General features: G+C 39.9%; 1 long non-coding RNA gene across 1 annotated transcript; it reads left to right on the top strand.

Moving 5' to 3' along the window:
- Nucleotides 1–13,663: 13,663 nt before the first annotated feature.
- Nucleotides 13,664–19,750, top strand: LOC128149356 (uncharacterized). Its single transcript, XR_008237620.1, has 3 exons — nucleotides 13,664–13,823; nucleotides 15,000–15,052; nucleotides 19,229–19,750. It is a non-coding gene; the product is annotated as an uncharacterized LOC128149356 (long non-coding RNA).
- Nucleotides 19,751–24,369: the final 4,619 nt, after the last annotated feature.

Genomic DNA, 24,369 nt, shown 5'->3' on the forward strand with positions numbered 1-24,369 from the left:
AATAATCCAAGTGAAGCCAAAGTCATGTTGCCTGTATAGATATACTGTGTCTTTATCATTAGCTTGATCTTTACATGAGTTGCCCCACGATCTATTGTGCCAAAGCCTTTAAGGGAAACGACTGTTCTTACTTGAACTCTGGTAGAGCTGTATTCTGTAGTCTGTGCTACAACTGAGAGAATAATAAATCAAAGTTGTGATTTTTAACATAACTCAGTCAGTTTAAACAAGTCAGTACCCTGCCAGGTCTGGAATAAAAACTTCTTAAGGCACAGTTTATGGGCATCTTAAAAATAATAGTGTTCTTCAGCTTAAACACCGTAAGGTTGGGTCCACAACTTGTAAAGACCATGAGCAAAAGGGATGAGGGGTGGGATGTTTACCACACATTTGGATTGTATACAGAGAATTATCTACAGTTATGTCTGTGTTGATTTTGTGATTCTTTTTTTCCATTTTACTAACCCAGCTATTGATGACATGGATGTTATTTTAATAGTCAACTCCAACACAACAAAATTACCATGAACTATATTTGGGTTAGTCTTTACTATTTATGAATAGGTTCTACAACCCTTACCTTTAAAAGTGATTTATCTATTCAAACAAATATTTCCAGTGATCTTTGGGCTACCATTAGACATTAGACAGCTATGTCTGTAACTATAAAGTTAAAAAAAGAGTGGCACTAGCTGATGAATTCACATCTAGACAACTATAACATTTTAAGAAGAATTCCTACAATGCTCCTCATCGTGAAGCACCCTTCAGACTGGAGCTGCTTCACCTACCTTTGCAATGCTTCCTCAGCTCGGTTTTCTTTATGGAATATGATTACTCACCAGTTTGAAAGATTCACTTGAATAAGAATTGTAAGATCTGGATACTTAACCATGGAAGCTGCCTTATTTATAGCATTGTTGCTTCTTCAGATTGTCAAAAGAGTTGTTACAATGACAAATATTCCCATTCTGCAACTATTAGCATTTAGGGTGCAACTATTAGCATTTAGGTTAAAGAAAGCAGCCTGCAAAACCACCTGTACATAAGCCGTTGATGCAAACTCATGCCCAGATCAGCAATACCTTGCATACAGGTTGTGTCAGACTTAACGCATATGTGATTTAGAAAGATTTGCACAGTGTTGTCAGCATTTCAACAGGATTTCCAGCTATCCAGCAGCATCTATCTGATAATCTCAGTGTCTCTAAAAGCAGAATGGCCGTTTGTCGCTACTGAAAGCCACTCACAATAGTAGAGTCACTTGTGCAGGAGATCAAAGCTCCCAAAGTCAGGATAACAGTACTTCATTTTATAAATGAAACATAATAAACTTTCCATATTTTACTTTATCAGGAATGATTTTTGAGCAAATACATGATCCTTCATCCTTGTGCTTTTGTTCTGCTCAGACACTATGGGAAAGAACAAGGGAACGTTATCAAGCTTTATTTCTTAAGGTCTCATCTGCCTGTTGGGGAGCAGCCTGTCCCCAAATCGATTAAGATTTGCTCAAGTGGAGATCTGATATTCTAAACAGGAAGAAAACTATGATGGTGATGGGCAAAGAAAGCACAGCAGTGGGATTGTACTAGGCGTGCAAAGATGCTTTGCTTCAAAAAGCAGGTCATACAAGGTAATTGAAAGTATGAATGGACACAGAACAGCTTAGTCAAATTAGATTAGTGCAAAGGCTGTCAATAAACAAGACCTGAAGACAGGAAAAGGAGCAGAATTAACAAGAGGAAACAAAGTATTCTTAAAAAACCCAAAATATATGGTATTGTGAGCAAAATGAAACAAAAATCAAATCAATGCTTTTAGAAAAAGTTCTGTTGCTTTTTAAATTTGTAGCATAGATCCTATATGACAGCAGTACCTTCTGGACCCACAATCTCTGCTATAATTTCTCATTACTATCATCTTATTTACTTATCCAGTAATATTATTAGAAATAACAATAAAAGCAGTAACATGTTTCCTCAGGGTTGGTGCAGGCTTCAGACTTTTAAAGATACATTTGTTTGGAGCATTTTTAATTCCTATCATAGTATTCACATTCCTTTCAGATAACCAAAGTTGTTTTTCCTTTCTAGCGATGGTTTGGTCACCTTCTGGCAATTCAACTTCTTATAGACAATGTAAAACAAGGCTTGATCAGTCCATCTTCTGCAATCCTGATTCTCTGGGCTGAAACTCCATGCATTGCATGCATTATGAAAGAGGTGTGCCTCTGCTTACATATTGCCTCCCTGCTGCTTTTTTTTTAACTTCCCTGATTCTAAGTTATCAGCTACAACTCCAATGTGTCAATAGAAAGGCACTCAGTAAGCTGAATCACAGTGAAGTCAATACGGTACAATTAAGGATAGATCTGGGCGAATCCTATAGCAGGATTTTAATCCAGCAACTCGAGAGTACGAACTTCCAGGACTCTGACTTAAGTACAGAAAATAAAATAAAAGGTTATATATTGTTGCACTACCTTGAATCTATGTAAGACAAACTTCCTAAAGAGCTGCTAGTAACTGGCTGAGGCTCAGCTCTCAGTCCCACCCAGGCAATCTCACAGAGACCAGTGCAGTCAGGAGCATCAAAACCGGGAAATCAGAAGGAAACAGTTCAGGCTGTTGTATTTGTCCTTAACATTTTGTGACTGAACTTCTATGTTTTGTCACTTCATTTCATTATTGCATAAACATTTCTTTTGTGCACCTAGGCCTCATAACACTGGGATCTTTGCAAACAACTACCAAAGATGTCACGCTTGCTTCAGACTGCTTGTAGGTGAAACAACAGCTGGATGAGAAGTACAATAAACAGGTAAACAGAGTGCTAAGTAATAGGAAGATTATCTTTCATGTAATAAGCAACAGTCACAGCCAAGTGAGTGCTTTGTTAAGGAAAGGCAGTAGTGCTTTACAATAAATTTATCTTTGTATTACAAATTCCAGCCACTCCTCTGTGTCAACAAGTCTTATTTCCTCTTCTCAAGATGCCTGGGGACAGAAGCTGAACGATATGTGAGCTAGCAGATACATGGGGTAAGCCATGGTTGTTGTCGTCTTTATTTTGCTCTGACTGATTTTCACTAATTTCTTGCCTGGGTCAATATACATCCTCAGTTTTATTGTTGGACCTCAATGCTTTCTCTTCTGCAGTAAGGAACAGTTTGACCTGTTAGCTTCTTCTTTCAATAGATGTTTATGTGAAAACCTCAAAACATTAGTTGCACAGCACTCTGAGATAAAATATCCCCTCCATGAAAAAAGAGGTATAATAATTATGCCTGATAAGGTATAATCAGTTCCGATACCAGCAACATCAGCTTTGGTATGCATCCTATTCTCTGTGAAGCCATCTCCTTATCTAGATCTTGTTATCTGGCTGCAGACTGACCTAATTAAAGTAGAATTAAAGTAGACCTACCTTAAAGTAGAAACAAGGAAAAGGGAATAAAGTGATTGTGCTGGTGATAATTTGTGACCCATGTCTGATAAGCCAGTCCTTTGTAGTTGTTACTTTTGTTGTAGATAAGGGAGAGTGTTGTAGGTAATGGAGCAGGGTTTTCTGCTCCTGTGGTTTTTTTGGTTCATTTGATGCAAGTTGAATGTTGGCCCCTTCATACCTTCAGTCCATCTACAGCCTTTCTGTCCCAGTGGGGAGCAGTGACAGTGCAAAGATCTGTTTTTAACATATTTTTTTGTAATTTATTGAAGGTGAGAAATGGAGTCTCTATGAATTAAATCATTCTGATGCTGAATGCTCTCCAGCAGTTTATAAACCTGTCCCCTAGGGTTTGAATGTCAGCCAAAAGACAACATGCCTTTGTTTTTATGTTGGTTTTGTAGATTCCAAGAAAAAGCCACAATAAATACATTCTTTCTTTCTGCATCTTGGTATTTCAAAGAAGAAAATATCCATGTCATTTGTACCAATATACAGAAAATTATCTGATTGCCTATTGAGATGGGATAATATTTAGTAATCACCCTTGCCTCTATACTGCTGAGTAATTAAAATCATCTTTCTTTATTGATGGAGGTGTCAAGGCTTGAGAAAAATTTCATTGTGCTACACCCGAATTTTTTATAAATAAATAACAGAAAGTGGGCTAATGATAGTGTTTCTTACAGTAATTATATCAATTAAAATAAGGAAACACTGTGGGAACTTCATCTCTAAAGTTCTTCTTTCAGATCCTGAAGAAATTCGCAGTAGGTCTAGGGCTCTTCCCCAAATGGTTTACATAAAATTGAAACATGGTCATGTTTCAAAGCAGTTATGCAATAGTAATTAGGTATTTAGTTACTCTCTTCTATTAGATCCTGTTGTTAAATGCACTTTATAAGGGGAGCGCTCTTCATAACTCATATACATGATGGTATTAAAACAAAACAGCAGATTTAAAAAGGAAAAATGCAAAGAGATCCCTTCACTGCTATTTCTAATTTGTTCACTGGTATGTCATTACTTTTTTAGAGAAAGCACAAGGATCTCAGCTGTATTTGAACAGCAGATTAGTTATGGTTCTCTCCAGATTAAAATGAAGGCTTACAAAATTAGACTTAACAGGAGGTACTGGCTAGATACCAGTAGCCTTACTCTATGTGCAGGACCTGAATCAAAATCTTAGAGCATTTCAAAGCTACTGTCATGCAATTCATGAGACGTTAAAACCTAACAACCACAAGCCACACCTAATCCTAATCCAATCCTTAACCAAAGGCAAATGAGCATTTAGGTGCCCAAAAGTAAATGCTCTGTCCTGGGCTACAAAGGCAGGAACCTCAAACCAAGCCAGATCAAGCAACTTGCTTAGGCAGCGGTTGTGAACTGTAGTAATGACCCCCTGCAGTATATACATATATGTAATATATATATGCTATAGTAATGATCCCCTAAGGAAAGATGGGGGTGTTGGGTGCTCTGCAGCCCTAAAAGCAGATCCAGCTCCACAAAGCACTGCAGCTCATCAGTTCTTACATGCAGTAAGTTTTGATTTCATGATAGTCAGGTAAGTGGCCCTATCAGGCTTCCACAAGGGGCTGCATAGATGGACTATGCTACTTCTCATAAAAATAACCTCTGGCTTTGCAGAGCCCACCCGAAACACATCACCTTTACTTCTGCAGGATGAAATCCTAACCTCTAGCCAAGCTCTAACATAGTTTTTCACCTGAGGCCACTAACGACATGGCTCTCAAAAGTTAATATATTGACCTGAACCACAAACTAAATTTTTAACTGAGTATTAACTGCAACCTGGAAAGCTATGTTCAGCAAATGAGGTTTGTATTGAATAATATGGCTGACATGGAAGTAGCATGAAATTCTTAGTGAGTTTGCTTTAAATGTGCCGTAACTGCTCAGTAACATAAATCACAGTACTTCCATTATTTAATTTTTAAGCTCAGCTCTTAATAGCCTCATCATTACTTTTAATTACCATTCATATCTCCAACAACAAAAAAATCGGCTCAAAGAAAAAAAAAATCAAACATCAGAACCTGTTTTTCATTTAGAAACATTCATAGTATTAAAACAGAAATGTTGCTCCTAGCTATACTGTTTGAATTATACATTGACTCATTTCATCTTGTTTCTGTGGTGCTATTTTGGATTATTTTTTCAGCCATTGATTTACATTTCATGTGCAAGCTGAAATTCCACTTTTAATATTCAAAGATATTAGGTCAGCTGTATAATTCATGAATTCACCAAAGTAAACACCATATTCTACCAAAAGAGTGTCGTGTTGTATTGGCTGCTCGCTGACTAGCAAGTGCCACAGGGGCAGTGAATCAGAACATTTCCAAGGCGGTTGCAGAAATCTAAGATTCAGAAAAGCAAATGTAAACCCTAGTGCACTGTGGGTGACAGTCAGCCAGAAGGCATGTCAAAGTCCAAATGGTGCTCTGAGGCAAATATGCATGCTGTTAACTATGCCACTTCAGTATATACGAAGAAGTAAACTCATAATAATAATGCTTTCCCAGTCTTTCATTTTTCCTAATCTAAACTGCAGTCGATGTATCTTGCATTGCTATAGAATCTGGAATGCATAGGAAAAATTCCTGATCCACTGCAGTGTGACTACAACCAAGACAAACTGTTCACTGTAGGAGAACAACTTGATCTAAACTTTACATTCCTTTGAGCCTAGTAGAGATACAACTGCTTTCAGTTCACTCTTTCATATTTTACAAGTAGCAAGAGGCAAGGAGGAGCCTCCTTTCAATTTGTTGTCACAACTGGATTTCCCTTCAGCCTGTCTCCTTGCTTTCCTGCTCTGGAGCTGGCTAGAAACCAGCACAGTGACTGGTGAGGGAAGGAATGCCAGCCCATGCACCCCCAGAAGTCCCCACTGCAAAAACACCTGAGTGCCATCTCCACCCAGTCTGAATCAGTCCTCCCTTGCAACACTGACAGCAGTTGTCTTTGGATTAGACACTCAGCAGAGACTAAACACAACTGCTTTAATGCCAGGAGTTAATCATGATGGATTAATTAATTAGAAATTAAACTGCTGTCATCACTCTTCTTTCCTTCCCATCAGGACATCTTCTTTATTCATTTGTAGAAGAGTTCTCCCTAAGCAGAGCAGAGCAGAATGCAGACATGTAGCTTGCACGAATACAGTGAGAAGTAGGTGTGGGTATCTAGGTATATACACAAAGACATATATTTTAAAATATATTTCTATACATAGATACATATACACTACATAGTTGTCACTATAAATAAATACTGTAAGGAAATGCAGTGTTTGCATATAAATTTTAAATCATAAGTTCTTGCTGTCCAGAAACTAAAACAACAGCTTTTCTGTCAAATTCAGAGGAAAAAATACAGAAAAATACGGATTTATCGCCATCTGGAGGGTTAGCGTGTTCTTTACCTGCTCATAGTGGTTACTCTGAGCTCCACAGTACAGGATGTGTATGGTGTCCCCGAGGAGAAGGGTTTAATCGAACAGGCATGAAGTTTCTGGCACTGGGGTTATCATTAGGGGTAATTTGAACCAGCTAATTGTGTAGTTAGGCTTTTTATCAGTCTTTGGACCGGAATAAACAACTCTAAAGCCCGGATGCTTATTTGTTTAGTACTGTGCTCTAAGATGACATATCGGTGCCTTCAGAAGGGATTCCTGTATGTCTTCTCTCGCTTAAGACAGGAGACAGGAGGGATGGCATTGGCAGTGGAAGGGGTCAGAATTCCACGCTTCTTTTCAGCTTTTTTTCTTTAAATCTGGCTTGCAGTTTTAGGACTCTTCTAGGGCTTAGAGTTAGGGAGATGGGAAGGAAGCTCAATTTCAAAACCAAAAAATTAATTCTAAAGTTGGACCTGTTTCATTCACCCTGAGGAGATATGAAAACCTGAAATAAAATCCAGCCAAAGCCATTAAGTATCCTTGCTCAGGCTGACAACTCTTTCCCCTTCTCCTTGCTGCCAGGGAATGTCTGACAGAAGAAATGGATCCTGCAGTAGAAATGATCCAAGTATGAGGTGTAATATTCCTTAGAGTACAGCAAGCATGATCATTCCAGCAAGGGCTGCACACGATAGACTCATCTTCCAATTACATGTTCACACAGACCTCACCAGTGCTGCCCTGCAAGTGCACCAGGATGCTGCAGCCATGGCATTACTGCGGTCTCCAGGATGTCTGTAAGGGACACAGCCCTCCCTACCTGAATTAAACAGCTTTTTCCATTCCTCTGACACCTGATGAAGATCTGCCCTGAGGATGGTTTCACTGAGCACCAAGGACCACCAGTGAAGACCTGTAGATATCCTCTCCTTACCAGGTCTGAAATGGGTATTTTGAGTGCAGGAGCCTGGTTAATAGAGGCAATACCAAAAAAGCTCGTAAATGCAGTACACGATGCACTCTCAGCCTTTCCCAGTCAAGGAAAGAAATTACTGTTTCCCAGAGCAGGCGTTAGGCTTTGTAGGCCTGCCAAAACCGTCACAGTGTACCACTAACCCAGCAAGAAACACATTAGTAGAAGCGCTCAGTCATGCAAGTGAGACAGGTATGCCTGCGTGAGCAGTTGCTGTCTTGCCAGGGGCTCAAAGTAAATATCAGCGTCTGGGGGCAAATAATTCATACAGGAGCCATAGTGAAGCATACCATAAATAATGCTGCCTATCAGATACGTGTATAGGAGGAGAAAGAAAGAGAGAGATGAAGGGCAGTGGCTTGGACAGCTCTGCCTCTCGCCCCGGTGAGGACGGCGCACCAAGCCAGCGGTCTGCTGGAACCGGGCTGCTGTGGCGGGTCAGAGCCTCCGAGTCCATCGAGTCAGGGCGAACAGCAGACATCACGGGGTGTTGTGGTAAGAGTCATCAGTCCAAGCAGTAAGGTACATGGTAATTCATTTGTCAGTCTCCTAACCCTCGCACCTGAGCAAAGTCCTGCCTCAGAATCACCAAATGCGTAGCGCAATTCTACAGTGATTTCTGGTCTCCTGTGCCGCTGCATGGCCACAGGAGGAAATGCAGGTCTGAGGAGTAAGTGTCTTTTGTGCTCTTTCCCTGTGATAGTCACCAGGAAAAATAAATAAAATGAAGCAGGCTGTAACAGTGACAGCAAAATGATGTGCAGGCACAACTTAAAATGAATTATAAAAATTTCTAAACACACAAAATGAATTTTAAAAATTTCTAAACACACGTGCTCAAGTACATGTGCAAGTCCTCCCATTGTAATCTTTTTGTACCATGATATGCTCTTGCTTAGGGAAATCAGACTTTTAATAACCTAAATCTCTTTCTTAAGGAGTAGTAACTTTTGTTCCCGATCACTAGTGAAACCTTTATTTCATTTGTTGTTATGTCTGGACAGATGGCAGCCATTCCTAAATATGTCTTTACAGTACTAAAAATAATATTTTAAAAATAACATTAGCTGAAGATACTGCTAGGTAAAGTGATATACATATTGTTGCATTTTAATTCCCCAGAAAAGAGATGCCAACAGCTGCAGTACAGTAGCTGAAGCATACTGTTTCTCCTTGTGTTAACCTAGGCATTGCAAGGGGGCAGTCAGCCACAAAAGATGCTTCCCTGCAATTATCGTACTTATCTAGGAAATAATCTGAAAAGATCCATCTGACGGGCAGGATGTCATCTTTCTATTCCTAAGCAACCCCTGATACCTCTTTTCAGGAGGACTGATGAGCTTCCTGAAGAGCAGATAGCTGAATTTGAAGAAGCCTTTTTTTAATTGTAGATTTCTTTTCTTTCCTTTTTTTTTTTTTTCCCACTACTGAACACAACTAATGATGGCCCTATAATGACAAAAATTGGGACTGAGAAGAGCTTACTAAGAAAACGACCAGCAAAAGCTGAGCTGCACGCTGCAGTCAATAAGGCAATGTCGATAACAATAGCACAAATGACCTTCCAATGTAGCTGAAAATGATGCCAATGAAAATGAAATACACCACTCTATATAGAAAATTTGGGTTGGAGATAAAAAGTGAGAGAAAAGTGGGAGTAAGACTATATCTTCTTTACATTGTACCTTCCTGTTCTTATTCTTCCATTTGGTTTTATTTTCTCCTTTTCTTCCAGCTCTTAATTGGCAACAATTCAACAGCATATGTATGTGTTGTGGTTCAACACGTAAGTTATCCCACTGAATTCAAAGGGACTCTTGTGGCACCTGCTGTAGTTGCTTGCTAAGAAAAGGTCATTAGTGCTGCGTTTTAACTGATTCCCTGTTTTGCTTACTTGTCTCTAGGGTCATAGGTTTCTGCCATTGACTGCTCTTCCAACAGTTCTCACTTAACTAGGTAAGTATATTTTAAATTAACAGTGTATCTCTAGTGGTGTCTTGAGACAATTACTTACACAGTGGTATTCCACAGAGTGAGAAACGTACCAACTGTTGTCTGTCTCACATTGGCTGCCCTTTACTTTCACTAGATGCCTCCTTGAAACTTTTTGTTATGTCATGAAGAAAGCAGAGGTTTCTTATGGGCACAGGGGTTGCTTTTTTCTTTTTTCCTATCCAGAGAGGAACCATGAGCAAGGAAAGGGTCTTCGCTTTCTTTCCCATGAGTAGTGCCCACACTCATGTCTTCCGTTGATGCAGATAAGTAAGGACTCGGTCAAAATTTTCTATAAACAGGTCCAGATCTTAGATCAAGTTCTCTTACCAATGAATAGAGAGGATAGCACAAGATTCTTCCTTTTCCTGCTTGCCCACTACCCTCTCTGTCTGGATACTACTAGGTCAATACCTAACCAAGAAGCTCAGTTTAACCTCTTGAGCTCAATGGCCACTCAGCAGACATCATACTATAAAGAATATTAATTCCCACTCTCCCAGCCCGAAGCACATACTGAGGATACATTCTACCTCAAACATACTAGTGCTCAATCAAATTCATCGTCTCACATTTATTAGTATCAATACAGAAGGTTTTGGATATCCATATAGATGTTGTATAGAAACAATTTCAGTGAACAAGGCCATAGCTGGAATGAAAAAGTGCCCACACAGGATGTATTCACAGATACCTTGCTAGTTGCAATGAGTACCTGAAGTGAGTGTGGCTTGAGTTTTACTGCCCTTTCTTTTCGGTATGAATGATTGTAGCAAAAGCACTGGTCAGTACAGGGGTGAATATCAGCATGGTGGGCAAAGCAGCTACTGAAATTATGGTCAGTTTGTGGACAGTTTGAAAGTATATAACTGAGATAAATTCATCAAGTCAATTAGGCAAAGAAATAATTAACACATCATAGAATGGTGCAAGGGGAAATTCCTGGCAGGGAGAAGTCTGTAAGGAACCAGAGGGTTTCGCTGCACAGGGTTGTCCCCTGTAGCTATTTGCCTTTATGGAACCACAAGTTTCTCAACAAGGGTCCCCCACAGAGGAAAAGTCTTCTTTTGTAACAGACCTCAAAATAATTCAAGCTGTCTGCCAGTAATTAAATCTATTACATTAGCAACAGGTGGTGAAGCTAATTTTTTCACATCTGTTATCATTTTCATGAGTCAGTATGTATTCATTGCAAGAGCTGTGTAAACCACAGAGCAGAGAGAGCTGGGTTGATGGCTGTCATCCAGACAGCCGCTGTGCTCACTCCTGTAGTTATCTGAAGAGCAGAGCAGAGGGGATGTGAAATATTTGGTAGGCAGGAAGGGGTTTGGGCAGGATCCCAAAGGGTAGGAAGGCAGGGATTTAAAAGAGAGTGAAGAGATTTCATAGGTTCTTATTAGACTAAAAGAGGAAGGGAACAATAAGAAAGAAAAAGGAAACCTGGGTTGTGTTTAGAGCATTACCTTGATATCTGTTTCAATTCCCTGCTATACCATAGACTTTCTGTGTGGCCTTGAGCATGTTTCTTGGTCACTCTGGTTTAGTAAATTTAAAAATTAAAATCCCTGGGAAATTTCATAGTCACTGAGGACAATAGGCATAGAACAGCTTACATGTATGTTAGTGAATTTGTCTCAGTCCCCAAAACACAATGCATTTATGCAAACTGGCTGTTGGGGATGGTGTACCATGGTGAAGAGGGCTGTATAAGTTGCAAAATGAATTCTAGATATTGAAGAGCTTGCTAAGACAGAAAGCTTCTTTTAATGCAAACAACACAGGGAATGGCCACAGTTCTGGGTTGATCTGTCCTACAGCTGGTTGTACATATCACTCCTATATAAGAGTAGAAAGGCATCCTGCTGCCAAGATGTGCTGTGTCTTCACATAAACTTTGGAGAGCAGCTGCAGTTCATTTTGCTGTACTTCAGGATGCTGGACTTCCCAAGAATGTTTTCCATGTCTTTTCCACTTTCCTCCAGACCCCACTTCTCCTTTGACTCAGAGAAGAAAAGTTCTGTAATTTCACAGAGCTGTCTTTTCCTTTTCTGAATACTGAGAATAAGTATGTATGGAGAGGTAAGAGAAGTTCACAATCAATTTACTTCCATCAGTACTGACACAAGGTTTCAATTTAGGTTTAGGACATGCTGCCTTTATACCTCTCCTCAAAGACTGGTTTGTTCTCCAGCAACTCCATGCATGGCAGTATTGAGGGTACTTATTATTGCATTGAGCTACTGTTTTGCGGTCAGTAAATTACTGTTCACTTAAAGAATCTTTGAAAAAACAGTTTAGAAGAAAAAGTATATAACATTGAGTTATTTTCGGAGGAATTTCTTTAATTGTATCTTGTTCCATGAAAATGAATAGATTACTGTAATTCTTTTCAAAGAATCAGCATTTAACTCTACCAAACTTTGAACTAACAAAATTTTGCAGGTTGTTTCATGTTAATGACTGTCATTGTACTGAGGTTACTTGGCTGAGATCTATTGTGAGGGGCAGGGTTTACCCAGCAGGTCTTGGCTTTGCTGGAAGCTGTCCCATGGGCAGAGCCACACATCACTCAATTCCTACGTGCATCCTGGTGGAGTTGTGTCACTAGAGACTCCCACATGGTCAAACGACCATCAGGGACCACATCTTTTTCTCAATGAATAGAATTAAACAGGCACAGGAAATTAATAACCCTTAAACTATCTAAACCTCAGAACAACTATTGTAGAGTTCTGGATGGAGATAGAAATGGGTGCAGACCCAGTCAGTCCTGCCCTTCTCCTTCTCCATCTCACATCCTTGATTTTGCCTGACCTTGGAGCTGGGTTTGCAGGATAGTGTTATACTTGTGGAGGGCTGTAGAGGCACTGTGACCGTCTCCTCTTCTGAACTTAAGAGGCCCCACTGTGCATAAAAATCTCTATATCTTCTCTTCTTCTGCCCAGCCCCTTTGGCTACACCAACAACCCAGTCAGGCCCCACCACCCGTGCAGCCAGCCTCACAACTCAGCCATTCTTGCCCAGAGGCATTCAAGATCTGTCCGAGGTCCCCGTGGACACCAGAGCATCACCCCAGCTCCTGGTGTGAGTGCCATCTCCAGCAGTGGCTCACACTGACTTATCTGCCAAGGCGGCAGCAGGGCCCCCAAGCAGCCTCCTCCTGTTATTCCAAGCAGAAAATAAGCAGGAGAAAGGTGGGACTCCTTGATGCCCAGTTCCCTCTTTCCCCAAAACTGAATAACTAGCCCTTAATTTGTGGGACAGTATTTGCCCACAGAAGACCAAAGTCACTAACTTCAGAGTTTCATGTGATGCCATTGAATGATACAGGGAGTCTCCAACTTTGCAAGGCAATGAACCAAAGCAGATTCAACGGTCTTTGGGGAAGGGTAATTTATTTGTGAGATTAAGCAGTGTTATTTGATTATTTGTTTTCAAGGGTCATATGGTGGAGGCAGTCTTCCTGGGAAATCATTACATGTTGTTCAGTGATTCACTGACTGCTGGCCAGAGCATTGTTTGTAACTGATTTACCTGAATCCTTTTCAAATCCTTCCCTCTATTAACATTTCAGCAGTTCCTTTCCTTTGTAAACTCGTGGTAGTTATGTATTACTCAGGATGATTGTATGAAAATGGTTTCAAACACAATGATTACATATTGAGCAGATGAGCTGTCTCGGGTTTATGTCACAGCCCATCTGCCTGTTTTAAAAAGGCTTCCTGCATCGTGCCATTTCCTCTTTATCGGGTAGGCAGTAAAAAAGACTGCTCACATGTAGCATCTTCATTCCGTTTGACCTTTCCAGAGTGTTATTTCACATGCATACATCGAAGTTTGCATTTCCTTCTGCAAATATAATTTGAATCTCATTCTATTTTGGCAGCAGGTGCCATTGCAACAAAAGCTATTCCTTCTTTATCCCACTACCTTTAGTGTGGAGGCTGAAGTACGACATGTCAGCTGGAGATATTGCAATCTGAGGTAAGCTCAGGGCACACACTTCAAGGCTGGATCCCACAAAGAGCTGAATTGTAGTGAAAATGGGAAATGTATAGGTCGTGGCCCTATGTTCAGCACTGAAGAACATATATACTTGAATTTGCACTGGGATCAGGCTAAAAGCAAAAATTGGGTTTGATCTAGACACCCTTTATCAGCTTCCCATCCTTTGTGAGTACTTAAAATGAAAATATTTTCCCTACAGGTTTTATATTATAATCCCTCTTATTTACACTAGTCTGGATGAATACTTTGCATTAAGATGAACCAGCCACAAGGTGTCAATATAGTGTAGCAGATTCTTAGTAAGGTTTTGCTACTACAGCATCATTTGACGGTTAATACAATTAAAACCTGCCTTCTGGTGGGTTATTTGAATAGCTAATTGCAAAAATTCAGGTCAGCTCACATATTTTGTACCTGATTTATTTAATCAATGAAGTCTTCTCATGCTATGATTGGGGGGAGAGGGAGAAAAATTAGTATAAATGACTGAAGTAAAAAATGTGACAAGCCACAGCTACAGGCTATAAATACTGTAGCACTGTGTTTTAGAAGGAAAGGCTGACAAAGTGAGATGTTAGACTGGTGGGGGTAAATTCATTTTTGTCAAAATATGAGAACTGACCATAAGCAAGAGACACAGCGTGGGAATTAATTAACTCTTCACAGTAAGAAGTCAAAATATCTAGATGAACTGGCACCTGTGCTCATTTGTAAGAGGTGTAATGACTGGTGAGACAAGATAAAGATGGAAAAGCAGTATTAAAGAGTTCCATTTTGTCTCTTTTTAGACACAGATCTTTGTGTGTCATTAAATATAAAAACAAATGCCTCAAAAGGGTCAGAGCTAAAGCTGAGGTCTGAATTATAAAGGACATGGAAGCAATTTGGTTTTGTACCCCAACAGGGGGTTAGGATCTAGGGAAGAAGGGCCTGCTAGAAATGAGAATAAAAGGCAGTTAGGAAAATGACTCCTAGAACTGTGAATAATATCTCTTTGAAGTACACATTAATGGGTTTTGGCTGAGAATTTTCAAACGGGTTAAGGACTTAGCTCCCATTGAATGTCAGTGGCTTTTGGACACTTCACTGCCATAGTCTGCTTTGAAAATCCCAGCTTAGAATATTAATTTTAATGTATCTTTTCCACTGCAGTAGGAGGGAGCAGATCCATGACAAAAAGATGAACAGAGAAGCTACAAAAGAAAGTAAGTTTCTTTATATTACAGTCTTTCTTTATAAATTATTGTACTTTACCTAATCTACTCAGTCAAGTACAAAAGTATATATGAGGTGGCTGAGCAGAGGATATTACATTACATGACATCCTTCACTTGTGTTAATGACTCTCTGTATTGTGCTTTGCACAAAGTGGAGGGCACTGGCTAGTGGATAATACCGTAAAAAAAATATATCATTGGCTACATTTCTTAGAAGGACAAAGAGAAGATGGAGCCTGTTTATGCAAAGAGCTGGTTTTCTCAGGTTCTAAACCAGCTGTGACACCATGCTGTCCTTTGAGAGATATTTTATTGGGCAACAGATCAGTGTTGGAGGTCAAAAGAGCAACAGCAATAGATGTATCATGTTCCCTGGAGCTCCCTGGGGGCAGGTTGGGACAATAGTTAGAAAAACTGCAAAGTCTGTGGGAATAAAACTCTTGCTGTTCTTGTGCTTCTCTCTTTTGCGTTTCTTTTTCATATCATATATCTTAATCAGAGGAAAGACCCATGCATGATACTTGTGTGATGGTGAATAAAATGCTACAGGAAAGCTTTAAGCTCTTCAGAACGAAAATATGTCGAAAAGGTGGTTTTGCATATCCATGGTGGCAACTAAAAGTGATGGAAAAGCCAGTGGAGAAACACCACTGCTAGTCCCATGTCAGACCTCACTGTCAGAGACTAGATCTTCAAATGGAGATGAGAGAATATCCTTGCTCCCCTTTAGTGATCTAGTGATACTGTGGGTTTTAAAGGCAGTTTTTATTTTATCTCTCCTCAAACGAAAACAAGTCTGAGCATTTTCTTTCTTGGAATAAAATGGGCAAAAACTAAAACAGATTACCAGCAATGTGGTGGTATTAAGTTTATCATACAGCGTTTGGGTGTTGGTTTTTTAATTGCTGTTATGCTCAAGACAAGATAAATAAGTGTGCTGTTAAAAGGATTTAAGTAAAGAAGTGAGTGGCAGCTCATTTTAGGAATGGGAGAATGAATGTTGAAAAAAACCCACGTACCAGAGCTGGGGTGTAAAAGAGTCCCAGTGAATATATGATTTCCAACTAAAGTTTGTCACTTCCAGATTTTCACCATTACTACCGGCATAAATATCAAAAGAGTTTTTTTAATTAAAAAATCTCAGGCCCACAGTAACCCATAGTAATTAGTTACTATGACTGAAGTGCTTGTTCCTAGACAAGAGCCCAAATCGAAGGCTTAGATCTGTGTAAATCCAAAATTATTGTCTGTACCGAACCAATAAATTCCTCTCCTGACAGATGCATAGGTTTCACTGTGTGTATCCTAGTCAACCTGTCACCAGCCCCATCTGTTCTATCTGCCTCTGAAGAATGAACACCACCTCGCAGCAGAGAAAGCACTGAGCACATAGCACTGCTTTGTCTGGGTTTTAACTAGTTTTATCCAGCCTGGACTAAGGCAGCCATTTTGTGAGATGATGAAGCTGAACTTCCTTCTTTTACACTAAGAGTGTAACACGCCCAAGGCACAGAAACTGTAAGTGTTACCTGAGCATCAATAAAGGATTTACAACACAGCAGGAATAAACGAGAACAGTTCCTGACATAAAAAAACCCCTAAGAATCTAGTGGTGTATCTTAATTACCTGTTGTATGCAACCTGGTCTGCTTCCTGTCATCTTGAGGCATAGATAAAATTTGCTCCTGTTTGTCTACAAAAATGATTTATCCTGCAGGATGTTCATCAGTCTCCTTCTGATCTTCCAGGGCTGCTCAGTATGTTCTTAATGTTACTACTTGAGCGTTAGTAGTTTTATTACTATTATGCCTGGGAGCTGTTTCCTGGACAATGATTTTATTTTCTTGGCTGTGAACAGAAAGTGGGAGTTCCTGCCATGTTGCATTTACAATCTCAGAGATAACACATGGGTCCATGCAGCTCGGGGATCACACGGAAATCATGAGCTAATATTTGATCAGCGTGGATAGCAACAGCCCTAGTGCAATCTGCAAGCTTAACTGCCATCGAACGTCTGGTAGGGAAAGCGGAGCTTTAGGGAAGGATTAGAAGGAAGATGTTATTATGGCTTTGTCTCTTCATTGAGCCACGTTGGCCACATAGAAGCAAAGCACAAGGATACTTGTGAGAAAATCTAACAGCTAAGTAATCAGAAAGCACACTGGATCTACCATCCATGAGGTGTGTCAGGGCTTTGCTGGCTCGGGACCCACGTCCGTTGCGTCTTGAAAGAACAGACTTTCTATTGAAACAGTAGGTTATAAAGTGGAGAATTTCCCAACTTGTGTGTCCTCTGCTACTACAGATACTAGCGTTGTGCCCTTTAGTACTTACAGGAGTCAGCAACGAGGAAATGATTTAACTTCCACCGTAACTAGCCACTCCAGACTTCGAGTCATCCTAAGCTTCCCCCAACTTGGAGGGTTTGTCCTAAGAACATGCTCTCTCAAAGCAAGGCACCCACTTTAAATTCAGTAGGCTGCTTTCTTCACAGATTTTGATGTTTTGGAAGTTTAGCCAACCACAGATTAGATGTGGGTGGTACTATTCACTGTGTGAATCATAGAAGGAGGTTTAGAAGCATATTGTCTTCTGCATAATGATGTTACCCAAATTGTAACCTTAAGATCTGAGGCTTTCTTGCAGCAAAGCCACTTGTATGACTTTGTGTTTGTCAGCATCTGTAGACAAACTTCATGAGAAAGGGGCTGCTTATGATTTCTGTCTGTTCATACTCTTTCACAGACATTTTCTAAAATGCCTGACTTATAGCATTGTTTATAGTTTCAGTGTGGAGTAGTCCTTTGAGAGACCTGTGAATAATTCCTGTTGCTAGTATTGTAAAGATAACTAAATATACAACTCATTCCCTAGTTAGGGGAATGGGTATTTGCTGTTGGTTGGATCTCAGCACAGCCTTTGATACCACTGCGTATATTATAGCATAATTCCTCTCAAATTGGCAAGAGGACTGTGAAGGTAACTCAAAAACTTCTTTAATTTGGCTATATTACTAATAGTTAGTTCACTTACTTTCTTCCTCTTAGCCTGAGGTTCCTCCAAGGTGTATTCTGAGTGCCTACAGTTAGAACTGATTATTCCTTAATCTCCTTGCTTAAAAATGCCATTTTTCTTGTTTTTATTTCTTCTCCCTGTAAAAAAGTCTTTGCTTTAAGAAGCCTGAATGCCCAGTGCCTTGCTGCTAGTGCAGTCATTGCTAGCTGTGCAGCATAGATCTGAAGCATTATCATTTGGCCAGTCTTGCAGCTCCTGCCAGTCACACAACATTGAATCACGTAGGGATATAAACCAGTCCAGCAAGGAGGGATATAGGCCAAGATGCTGCTACAAAAAGTAGGAGAGCTCTAACCGGTGCTGCCTCTCTGCCACTATGTACACTGAGAAGCAGAGGACACAGAGGGATAGAAAGCATTTTTACTGTTAACTGCAATTATATGTATACTATATAGCATATACACAGTATTTTGAGGGTATCTCATTTTGAAACTCTTGCTACAGTTTGGAACAGCTGGTGAAAGTTAGGGAGAATAGCCCTTTGCAAGCGCTTTTGAAACACAGCACTTCCTTTGCAACACGCTGGTTGTACTGCAATAACATAGCACTGTGACCTGAGTGCATACCACCTTGACCTCATGACCATAAGAAAAATGATCAAAACTTGTTGTTCCTAAAGGCATCATTTAGAACACTGCCAGACTTGGTGTCATTGACCATGAGTCACAAATCTGATAATGCAATTTAAGATATTGAATCATATCCTCAACTTGTGATTCATTATGGGATTTAAATGCCACAAGTGTCCTGGACTCTATTCCAATATATATGAGTTCAGATACCCTTCCAAAATAAGCAAGTGACTAAGAGCCATAAATTCAGTTCACCTCAACCACTAATAGTGCCCAGAAAGACTATGCTTTAGCTTTTCTGGCAAGGACAAGGTAATAAACATTCCAGTACATACTGCACCCCCTCAGATCTCCTCCCTGTTTCACTCTGAGGATGCCAAAATGAAATTTTCAGCATCTCCAGGGGAGTTAATTCTATTTCAGGCAAAGACAGGTAAAGTGACCTTACGGCTGTCATTAACCAATGTGGTAAGACTCCATTTCTTGAGGCACAACCTGCAGATAGTTGTGTTTGTAGCAAAGCATATGGGAGAATGCAAGTGATCTGCCCCACATCTGCTCCAAAGGGAACGTGCAGCACCTGAAGAAAAGAAGACTTCTCCAGAGCAGATCTGACAGAGCACACTGCGTTCGTACTGGTCAAAGTACTGCCTTCATCTCCTGGGAGTAAAATACTATTTGCTGGAAATCAATCATTGCCTGTTAAATGCAATGTCTCTTTTAGAGCAATATTTCTAAGTTTTCTTTATTGGTGCACACCGACACACTCTGTCTCCCACCAGAAAAATTCTTTCATGGTTTGGAGTTGGTAGAACCATCATTTTAAATGGATGATGCCTTACTAAAGTTCAACAACTTTTGGGCCTGTGTTCAACAATAGATAAACTAAAAATCTTGGCTTGTTGAGTCTGCCACTGTCACTGAATACCATCTGCTGGATAAACTGTATTTGTATCTACTCTGTGCAGTTCCTGTGAGTTGTGGTGTTTTCATTTAAACTTGTGTATTTTCAATAGACTCTCAGAGCACTGTATGCCCTCAGGACATAGATTCCCACATTGCTGTTTCCTCTTTTAACAGTTCCAGTAATGACTCCCAATTACTCAATCTTGTATACAGACACAGAGTACAAGCATTCTGCTAATTCCAGCAGTCATTTTGACAAAGGACTGTCCTGGTTTCAGCTTCGATAGAGTTAATTTTCTTTCTAGTAGCTGGTATAGTGTTATGTCTTGAATTCAGCATGAGAAAAATTTTGGTAACGCTCATGTTTTCAGTTGTTGCTAAGTAGTGTTTATACCAAGTCAAGGATTTTTCAGCTTCTCATGCCCAGCAAGCAAGAAGGCTGGAGGGGCACAAGAAGTTGGGAGGGGACACAGCCAGGACAGCTGACCCAAACTGGCCAAAGGGTTATTCCATACCATGTGACGTCATGCCCAGTATATAAACTGGGGGGAGTTGGCCTGGGGGGATCGCTGCTCAGGAACTAACTGGGCATCGGTCAGCGAGTGGTGAGCAATTGCATTGTGCATCACTTGTCTTGTACATTCCAATGCTTTTATTAGTATTGTCATTTTATTATTATTATCATTATTCTTTTCTTCCTTTCTGTTCTATTAAACTGTTCTTATCTCAGCCCACAAGTTTTACCTTTTCCCTTCCGATTCTCTCCCCATCCCACTGGGTGGGGGAGGAGTGAGCAGCTGTGTGGTGCTTAGTTGCTGGCTGGGGTTAAACCACAACAAGGACCCATTTATCAAACAGCAAACAAGCGGAAGGGCCAAATGCTAAAGGTGGACACTCTCATTGGAAATAAGGTCACCTGTACATACCAATAAGTCACAAAGAACGTTCAAAAGCCAGGAAGAAGACATTACTGAGATCAGAAATTCACACTTCTTGACACCTAATACTCCAAATATGACAGTTGCAGAGTTGTTTCAAGTGCCCTCAGCATTGTTGCATTATAACAATGTGGGGTTTTTTTAGAATTGGGAATTGATCTTGACCATATTCTAATACTGACATATAAATATAGAGATTTGTTAGAGATCTGAGCAAAATCATGTGGGAGCTTGATTGTGAAGTAAAGAAATATTCTTGCTAAAAGTTTTTTTTATTTATTCTATGACTACTATTTGTAATCTGTTCTGTGCATCTGCTTACACCATTGTGTTATATTAATTTGTTACTAATACCGATCAATGAAATGCAGTAGTTGATATAAAGAGCCAAATCCACTGGGTGTGAATGTGATTAAAGACTTAACCTTGAAGCTGCAGTTACTCCTTCTCTTACAACTGAATCTAAGGTTTAATTTCTTTGGCTTTACAATATTTACTCTGAATTTACATGTGGATGTGAATGGAGAGTCAAACACAGCAAATATTAAGCACAGCTTAAACAAATAAAACTAAATAAACCTAACAGACATCTCCAAAACACAGTATGAAGATTAATAGGGAGAATTGCTTGAATCAAAGCAGAATTTCATTTCAGCCCAACTGGTACAGTTCATGTTATCAAACTACATACAAATTCTGATCATTTTAAAACAGGAAGTAAAGCTACAAGGAGAGTTTACAGTACGTATTAACAAGGAGAAAACAAATTCATAGGTGTCAGCTTCAAAGCAGCTTAGAAAGAAAAACTTGAATACATTTGCTTTTGAACTACTGCAGACAGAACAGTCTGTCAGTCCCTGACTGAAATGCCCTGGTTGCAGTGTGTATCATTGCAGCAGGTGCCGGGCTCATATCAGATATGATATTTTGTGAAAAACTGCAGGATAATGGAATTGCCAAGAGATCTCTGTAACAAGAGGTTTCAGCGTGAGAGGGATGACTAATCGCCATGTCATGTGCAGGACCTAAATGGAAAGGATCACAGTACACTCTCAAAAGTTAGCATCAGTACCAAGAGGAATTTGGGGAATACAGCAAGTATTGATAATGAGCTCACATCAGCTGAGCGTAGCTTCAGAAAGCACGCCAATGTGAAGCAAAAATGTCATTCAAGGAGCAGAGCTTGACTGGTATAAAATAGGTGAGCCTGCGCAGGGTACCAAAATTCACAGGAAAACTCTGAAAAGGAAAGGGAGACGAAGGCATTTCTGTTTCTGAATATTCTGAAAACACACCAGGAAGACAGTAACATCACACCTGATTTAATAAGAAACGGAGACGTGCACCAAGGGTCCTGGCAGAGCAGCCCTTCCCTGGAGCCAAGTGCAGTACTGCCAGATTTGGGAGCCAGGTTAGAAATTTTCCCCATGGTTCAGCATGTCCAACGGTAGCACATCAAAGAGATTTGGTAATTAACATAATCATTTCTCCTCACAGTACGAGCAATAACTGTTTAGTTGCCTTTCCAGGAGTGTTACCTGCAATTAGCTCACTGAAATGTTGACCTATAAATAACTGTCAGAAGGAACTTTCTGACGAAGAGTCTCAAAGCGCTGGATGGCAGGTGACTGGAGGCTGGTTTAGACTGTTCTTACACAGTGCTGACAGATGATATATTTCAGAAGAAAAAAAAACCTATGCAGTGAAATATGGAGACTCCAAAAGGCTTGAGCTAAAGTTACACCCATTTCTCAAGTTAGTTGTACGACGTTATGCAGGTCTTAAAATACAGAGCTCCCGTTCAGGATAAAGACTGTGTAAAATTAAATTCAACGAGTGAGAGAGCAAGTGAGCTGGAAGTGCAGCGTGCTTGTGGCCCATCTCCCACTGCTCTCCCCTTCCTCCATGAAGTACACGGTCCAGGTCTAACGCAATGCTGCTGATTCCTTTCCATTAATGGCAGCTGGCATGCAGTAAGGTCCTGCACACAGTGGGGTTCCTTTCCCACCTCCTCTTAATTAATTGTCTTTTCCACTTGAGAAAATTAACATTATTTTTCTGAGAAAAGAGGCAGGAGAAAATGTCTTGCATTATATTGCTTATTTTCTTAAATTTCATCCAAAGTTTATATCAGCATACCAAGGGTAGTTGTTTTTCCTTGTGATTCTCATTTTCAGTGAGGGTAACAGGATTTCAGTCAACGTCTATTTGATCTAGACATTTTTCTGTACCTTCCCAAAAGCATTAAGAATATGGCACAAACCCCCAAATCACTATTTTCAATATTTACAATGTGTTCTGGTGTAAAGTATGTATGCGAAAGCCTCAGCTAAACTTTGCTGTCTGGCATATGCCCAATTTTAAACAGAGGATTAAGCTCAGGCTATCAAGACGGAGTTAAGCAAATGCTAACTATTGGCTCAGGTGCTGCCAAGGCACAGACTGTGCAGTGATACAAAATGTGCAAAAAGAAAAAACTGAACTGCAGAATTTCATGCACGAGTCTGAGCCATGCTGTTATGGTTTTTGAAGTTAGAAGCTAGCCAGGAGGGATATCACTTGTCTCTTGTACTTCTAAACATTTCACTTTGCTTACTTTTAGATTAGGTACTTCATTTCAAAGGATACATGGATTAAATCACAAATTAGATTTTTTTTTCAACTCTAACTTGACAGAGCAATTCTCAGTTTCAGCATTGACAAGCTCTTCTGCCTAACAAAATAATTCACTGCAAATGATTTAATATGACCTGAAAGAACATTGTAAGACAGTAAAAATGGCTTTAAAAAATAGCGTAGCATTCTGTCTCCCAAAAGATTACAACAGGATGTGTTTGACAGCCTTGGTTTCTAAAATCATTCTGGTAACAGTTATACGTACAAGAATTGTCAAACTTAGTGTTACTAGAGGTCAATTTTCACATTCTCACTTAATACAAGTGTAAAATATAGGTGACAAATTTCATTGTAGCCCAACAGTTTTAGATGTGCAGTAGGTACAATATCAAAAGTATGCCTTAAGCTAGAAGTGGCATTTTTAAAATCTCTCAGCTGAATACACATCTTTCACAACGTTTTGATCTTTTTGTAGCAGGACATGAAAAATGTACACCAGAAAGCTGCCTCACGCTCTAACAAGCTGTTTCCTATGAGCCAAACATTTTAAATGCTGCATTCTTTGTTATTTTGAATCAGTGCAGTGATAGGAACAAGCCTCGAAAGAGTTCTGGCAGATTCTAGGACAAAGAAAGTTTCAAGAAACTATCAAAATTCATGGTTTTCTATGTTAGTACTTCTAGTGTCTCCCTTTTTTCTCTCTTGTGTTATATTCTACCCCATTAAATGTTCACACGGTTCCAAGTTGCTATTCTGATCCGAGCAGTTGGCAAGGGTGGGTTCAACCCTACCTGCATTCATCTTCATGATGGTGGCCTAGTTACCTAGAGAATCATGAAATCTGCTAAATTCTCAGATAGAAGTGATCTGAATAGTTGGCCTCACATAGTCCTTGCATGCCATATCTCCCTAAGCTCCCCAAGAACAGTGAAAATACTAACGGTGAATAGATATCTTCCCTTTGAGCTTCTTTCAAGACAATGCTGTTGCGTGAGGCTAAGGGAAACTGCATAGCTGATAGCAGTCAGTTACAGGTAAGATTCAGGAACTTTATATAAGATGCATATACGTATATACACACACACACGTATATTTTAAAGATTCCAGAATTCTTGACACAATGAATTACCTGCCATATTCTGAGTGATTATGACTTGGACAATAATACCTTTTCAGCAAAAGTTTAATATGGGAGTGA

The sequence above is a fragment of the Harpia harpyja genome, chromosome 12, assembly GCF_026419915.1.
Source record: "Harpia harpyja isolate bHarHar1 chromosome 12, bHarHar1 primary haplotype, whole genome shotgun sequence".
Lineage (NCBI taxonomy): Eukaryota > Metazoa > Chordata > Aves > Accipitriformes > Accipitridae > Harpia > Harpia harpyja.